The 6000-nt window shown below is 45.4% G+C and overlaps 1 long non-coding RNA gene across 1 annotated transcript in view; it reads left to right on the top strand.

Annotated features, from left to right (window-relative positions):
• Window positions 1–305: 305 nt before the first annotated feature.
• Window positions 306–6000, top strand: part of LOC139748937 (uncharacterized) — a 103659-nt gene continuing 97964 nt past the window's right edge. The window contains exon 1 of the long non-coding RNA XR_011712844.1: window positions 306–420. This is a non-coding gene — a long non-coding RNA (uncharacterized lncRNA). The remainder of the gene's footprint in view (window positions 421–6000) is intronic.

Raw genomic sequence — 6000 nt, 5'->3', positions numbered from 1 at the left:
CAATGATTGGAGCAGCAGCATATTTCAATAGCAGCATATCACGAGAGAAGCAGAATGGTGGCCCACAGTCATTGTCACGGCTGGGACAGCATCGTACAATAACAGCATAGCAACAAGGCACATCCCATTTCGCAGAGTTGTGCCAACACTGATATTAATGACGCCACCAGATATGTATTTATTGGTGGCAGGAACAGCATATTGGCCGTGGTGGCAGGGCAGTGCGAGTGTGTGTGTGTGTGCGAGTGTGTGTGCGAATGGTGGTGGAGGAGGAGGAGGAGGAGACAGGGGGAAGGGAGGCCCGTGGGAATAGCCTCAGTGTTATGGTGGCGGGTGAACCAGACGGACGTGTCGACTCCCTGTTCTCTCTCCCCTTTTCTCTCTCTCTCACTCGCACTCTCTTTCGCTCTCACTAGCAGCGTGAGTTCGTGTCGCAAACAGGTGGTGCCTTGGTTACGCGCACCACATTACTAGGCGTAGGGCAGTCCCGGTGTGTTGGAGGTTAAAGTGCGCGCACCACGTTGCGTTGAGAGTGCGTGCGTGTGCACCACGTTGCGTGGAAAGTGCGTGCGTGCGTGCACCACGCCGCGTTGGAAGTGCTTTGTGCCATGAATCCTACCCATGGAAATATGGACAAGGTTTTTTTTTTTGTTTTTTTTTCTGTAGTAAGTGGAATTAAGACACGTTTTGGTGGGGAGCCACACCATCCTAAAAGGAAAGTCTCCTCTCCACCACACACCACACCACACTCCACCACACCACCCATAGATGTGGTGTGAACTCTAGTGGTGGTGGTGGTGCACCAGCAGCAGCAGCAGTATTCTGTCGTGTGCTCTCACAAGATGTTACGAAAATGGGGAAATGTGTTGTAGTCAATTAGGAGGATTTTCTATGATGGAAAGTGGATTAATGACACTGATAAGGGTCTACTGGCTGTCACTGGTGAGACACACACCACACACACACCACACACACACCACACACACACACACACACACCCACACACCACACACACACAAACACGCGTACACAAAATGACCTGTACATTGATATACATTTACACCCCCAAACTGACACACTTTCATATATATATATATATATATATATATATATATATATATATATATATATATATATATATATATATATATACACACACACACACACATATATAGATGTGTGCTTGTGTGTTGTGTATGTCAACACAGTGTACATTCGTGACTCGTGGGAAATACTTCTGACTTGAAACTCTGCAGAAATTCAACAAGAGAAAAAAAAAGACAGTTGACTCCGAAGAATGAGAAGACACATGATCGATCCTCGGTGCACCTTGACCCCACTAACTGCCGATGATCTAATCCACCCGCAACACACACCCTCCCTCCCTCAGAAAGTGAGGGGAGGAGGAGGAGGAGGAGGTGTTGGCTGGCGTCTGCTTAGGCCGAGCACGTGATCCCAAGGTGGAGTGCCCCCCCCTAAAGAAGTAGTTTAAAGCTGACCCTCCTTCTACCGACGTGCCACACGACCTGAAGATATATACACATACGGGAGGGCAAGCTAAACCTTAACCTTGCTACTGTTTCGCCATCTCTCCAAGAGGAGGAGTCCTCCTCCTCCTAGAGGTGGTTTGCTTGGGGCTGTCGTCAGGTTACTGTGGATACAAGTGTCAGACGTTACTGAGAGGTAAGGACGATCCAAGTGACGAACAGACCTGTCCATGTGGCAGATGGGAGGAGTAGGCGATTGTGAACGCCAATGTGCGTCGGAGGGTGTGTGGTGTGTGTAGGTCATGTCAACTCTCGCTTCGTAACTAAAACTAGACAAGGAAATTGTTAAGTGTATATATATTCGATATCTTAGACTCTTAAATATACATTTGATATCTTGAATTCTTATCTATGATCCGTTGAGATGAAATTACACGTAAAATAGAAAAAAGTCTTGTATCTGTTGAGGGGGAAATTTTAGATTATGCAAGAGTTCAAAAATATGTCGCCTACTGTTATGACGGACAGTCTCAATTTCCTTTTTACCCGGAAGGGCTTTTTGTAATGCCATAGAGGTGTCTGTCTGCCAGGCGTCTTGAGGAGAACAGACAGAGAAGTGTAGTGGTAGTAGTAGTAGTAGTAGTAGTAGTAGTAGTAGTGGAAGTAGTAGTAGAAGTAGTGATGATAGTAGTAGTAGTAGCAGTAGTAGTAGTGCTGGTAGTAGTAGTAGTAATAGTGGTTGAAGTAGCAGTAGTAGTAGTAGTTGTGGTTGAAGTAATAGTAGTAGTAGTAGTGGTTGAAGTAGTAGTAGTAGTGGTAGTGGTTGAAGAAGTAGTAGTAGTAGTAGTGGTGGTTGAAGTAGTAGTCGTAGTAGTAGTAGTAGTAGTAGTGGTTGAAGTAGTAGTAGTAGTAGTTGTTAAAGCAGTAGTAGTAGTAGTAGTGGTTGAAGTAGTAGTAGTAGTAGTATTGTTGTGTTGGGAAGTGTGGTGCCGCCACACGTAGATTGGTGGTGGTGTGGTATTCCATCACCTGCTCTACAACCACACATGTTTGCCGCACCTGGACGTACATCTGGCTTGAAACATTTGATGCACCCTTTTTTTTTTTTTAAACGTGTGAGCTGGGTTCTTTCCTTCTCTCGCTGATAAACTCTCTTGTATTTAGACCTCAAACTATGCTTCCCATATTTGCCATATATGTATTTCTTTATGTAGCGAGCAAGTGTCATAACGTATTTCATTTTCTTTTTGATCATATACCTTATTAGTTAAGTCTGTCCTTTTTTTTCTAAATCGTGGAATAACGTAGCTTTTTCCGAGGAAAGTGGAATGCTCAGAGTTAATGTCGTGCAGCTGGTTTTGTGGAGAGAGAGAGAGAGAGAGAGAGAGAGAGAGAGAGAGAGAGAGAGAGAGAGAGAGAGAGAGAGAGGAAGAATTAGTCATATTTGCATAATGACAGACGAGAGAAAGATAACACTGATGCAAAACCAGACCTGGTTTAATGTCGCATCCATAATGAAGTTTTTTTTCCCCCTACAGGTCCAGCCTTTAAGTCTAGTCTTCCTGGATTTAATAATAACTAGATGAAATGAAATGAAAATGCGACGTTTCAGTTGTGGTAGTCAGACTTTCCTCACAGATTACCTTTGCGGTCTCTTCAGTCAAGTTTATTTTTTTTTTTTTCATTCACTTTCGTATTCTTTCTGTCACCTTATTTCTTGCGAGTCGTAGAGCAACAAAATCTAGAGCGACATGTAGGATTCTGTGGGTAAGACGCGTCTTCTTGTTCCCCAAGCCATTGCCGGCAGTGTGGAAGAGAGGAGTAGAGGTGTGGTGGAGTGAGGTGTGGAGGTGAGATGGGAAGAGTGGCTTGGGATGATCAAGGAAGAGGTGTGGAAGAGGAATGATGAGATACAGAAAGGAGGATGAGGGTTAGCGAGAGCGTATGGGGTAATATTTTGGATGGGCGTGAGGGGTAATATGAAGGGGGCATGGGGTAAATGGAATCCATAATTGAGCTAGGTCAGGTTCATACGACTGAGTGAGCGTGTTCTGGAAGGGTAGTTTTGAGGGAGATGGAACAGGGAGAACATGACTGGTAAGTGTGAGGTTTCGTAGGGGGAGGAAAGTCTTTCTCGCCTAGTTGTATGAAGGGTGGAGTAAAGTGATCGTGAGGTAGTGCAAAGGCAGGGAGTGAGGGATACTGTGAGGTTATGGATGAGTTGAGAGGTAGTATGAGCGTGTGTAGTACAGGGCTCGTGAGGGTTGGTGTGAAGATTCCTCAAGGCCTATGGAGAAGAGTAGCATGAAGTGTGAGGGAATGAGGTAGGTAGAAAGCACGAGAGGTATTTAGGAAGGTGGATTCATAAGAAAATGGGATTTCGTGTTAGGTGAAGGAAGAAGATCGTGAGGAAAAAGATTTAGGGGGGACAGTGTGGAGTAGTGGGGTGTGTTAAAGCCTGATTGCTTGTAGAGGAAGCATGATGATTAACGTGAGTCGGAGTATACGTATTTTAGGTTGTGATCTGAGTGCCCTTGTAGTCGAAATGGTCATCATTATTAGCAAAGGCAGGATGCTGCACATTGTCTTGTTCTTTGGTCCTTCGGTTTTTGCTGACTTGAGGTGCGTTTCAAAGCTTGTATGGTGGTTTCCTAACTTGATGCTGTTCATCTGAGCTCTTCTCCAGGTCAGTTGGGTGGTTGCCTATTTGGGCTACAAGGATTCTCTCAGCTGTCAAGGGTCATTAGAAGGATGTCAAGGTCAAGTTGCGACTTCGTATCGAAGAATCTTGAACATCTTGACGTGTTCAAGATAGATTCAAGACCTTACTGTTCTGTTTCCTATCCCTTTCCACTTCAAGTGTGTGAGCTTAAAGTTCCGTGAAATGATCGTATTTGAGACTGGGTTATCAAAGTTTGTCGCATCTGCTGGCATATAGATTAGGTCGTTAACCATATTTTAGTAGGTTTTCAATAATGTAAACGAACGCTTTTATCACATCATTTGAGGGATTTATTGGTTTCAGATAATACAAGTACATCTTTATTGTATAGCCAGTGTCTTCACAATCCTTTCCCATTCCCTGTGTCTTTCCCTGTATAGGTTGTAGTACGGGATTAACACCTCACTCTTCCTCTAATCTATTGCTTGTATTTTTTGTGGGTGGTTATACCATCCTTCACTTCACCTTCATTTTCACAGTGCCCTCATCTTCACAGAGCTAGGTTCAAAGCCGACGGCCCACTCTTCACCACATACTCACCCCCTCACACCATACCCCTCATGTCCACTGTTCATGTTCGTCACTAGAGCCTCATCTTCACGCACCCCCCCCCCTAGTCATCATCATCATCATCATCATCATCAATGCTGCGTTCAAGGTAGACCTTGAAACTAAGATTGGATCATTGTTCCCGTTCAAGGCAGACCTTGAAACTAAGATTGGATCATTGTCCTGTTCAAGGTAGACCTTGAAACTAAGATTGGATCATTGTCCTGTTCAAGGCAGACCTTGAAACTAAGATTGGATCATTGTCCTGTTCAAGGTAGACCTTGAAACTAAGATTGGATCATTGTCCTGTTCAAGGTAGACCTTGAAACTAAGATTGGATCATTGTCCTGTTCAAGGTAGACCTTGAAACTAAGATTGGATCATTGCCCTGTTCACCCTACTCAACTACCCCTCATCTTCATCGCGGAGGCTCTCATGAGTACGACCCAACAACGCCCCGTGTCCTCGCTGGTGAAGGACTTGTCTTCGTTACCACCTCCTCAGTACACCTGCGTCAGTAGAGAGATTAGGATGATAATGATCATCGGTGATCAAAGTAAACTATTGATCATCCTAAAAATCATTTGTGCCATCGCTGATATCAATTATCTTTGTTATTGTTGGAGGGAAGCATGTTGTCATGTTTTTGTTCTTTTTTTCTCTTTTTCGTTCGTTATTTTTCGAAAAATCGGCATCCATACCCTGTCCATTGATGACCACACCCTCACCACACCCACCCCTGCAGGGTCAGGTCATCGGCTGGTGGTGGTGTAGGTGGCTGTGGTGAAGAGTAAGCTCTCTGACGCAAGAGGGAGGGAGGTATTGGGGACCGGCCAGCTGTGTGTGGAGGGTGTGGCGGAGGGAGGTATTTTACGTTTGTCGAGGGCGGGCGAACTGGCGATGCGTTTGGTGGTGTCTAGTGAATTTGATGATGATGGTGGTGGTGGTGATGATGATGGTGATGATGGTGATGGTGAGTGAGTGAGAGAGAGAGAGTGTGTTGGGGGAGGAGGAGGAAACATGATGGATCACGTTCGCAAGTGTTGGCGTTTCACGTTCGCCAGCGCTCTCTCTCTCTCTCTCTCTCTCTCTCTCTCTCTCTCTCTCTCTCTCTCTCTCTCTCTCTCTCATTTTTTCGGGCTTCCAGTGACCTGGGGCGTCGGTGTCTGTCGATTTCTCGCGGGGTTTGGGGCGGCTGCGGTGGGATGGAAGGGGGGAAGGGGGATTGTATGTATGGCCGCG

The sequence above is a fragment of the Panulirus ornatus genome, chromosome 6 (genome assembly GCF_036320965.1).
Source record: "Panulirus ornatus isolate Po-2019 chromosome 6, ASM3632096v1, whole genome shotgun sequence".
Taxonomy (NCBI): domain Eukaryota; kingdom Metazoa; phylum Arthropoda; class Malacostraca; order Decapoda; family Palinuridae; genus Panulirus; species Panulirus ornatus.
Note: the sequence above shows the minus strand (reverse complement) of the source record. Positions and strands in the feature narration are given on the sequence as shown.